Source organism: Morone saxatilis, unplaced genomic scaffold (assembly GCF_004916995.1).
Source record: "Morone saxatilis isolate NCDOM2014 unplaced genomic scaffold, NCSU_SB_2.0 Contig5, whole genome shotgun sequence".
Lineage (NCBI taxonomy): Eukaryota > Metazoa > Chordata > Actinopteri > Moronidae > Morone > Morone saxatilis.
Window position 1 is genome coordinate 17589430 of NW_023340095.1, and position 575 is coordinate 17590004.

The following is a 575-nucleotide window of genomic DNA, read 5'->3' on the forward strand; positions in this document are numbered from 1 at the left end:
CAGATTCATTGATGAGTCACTGAACCTGTGCCCTGTGGTTACCTTAATGCTCCTGCCAAGAACTTAATTTAGCAAAACATTGAGTACATATAGAGTTAATTTTACAGCTATTTTAAATTAGATTTTCTATTTAATTACAATAAAACATTTCTGAACAACAGCTTGTTATAAAAATCAATGTTTTTATAATAACATGGATCAGTGATTCATGTGTAATGTGGAAAGGATTGATTGTTTTACCTGCTGATCATTATCACCCACCTCTGCAGTTCCCCTGAGCTCATCTTTCAGCTCATTGCTTTGCTTTTATTACAACTTTTCATTTTGGCTCAGTACTAAATGTCAGACAGACAAAGTTAGCAATTTGCTGGTTAGCATAATGGAGCACTCAGCAACTAAAGAGCCAAATACTTCCCCTCAAAATATATCTAAAAGGAGAACGAAAATTTGACTCAACATTGTCGTTTTGGCCAGAAACATAACTCCCCATTAAAAAAAAAAACTAAAAAAAAAACTGTTTGCTCACACATTCACTATAAAAACTTTATAAGGTGATAATATATCAATATTGTGTT

General features: G+C 32.5%; 1 protein-coding gene across 1 annotated transcript in view; it reads left to right on the forward strand.

Annotated features, from left to right (window-relative positions):
• Positions 1-575, forward strand: part of LOC118339622 (probable phospholipid-transporting ATPase IH) — a 35270-nt gene that overhangs the window by 21360 nt on the left and 13335 nt on the right.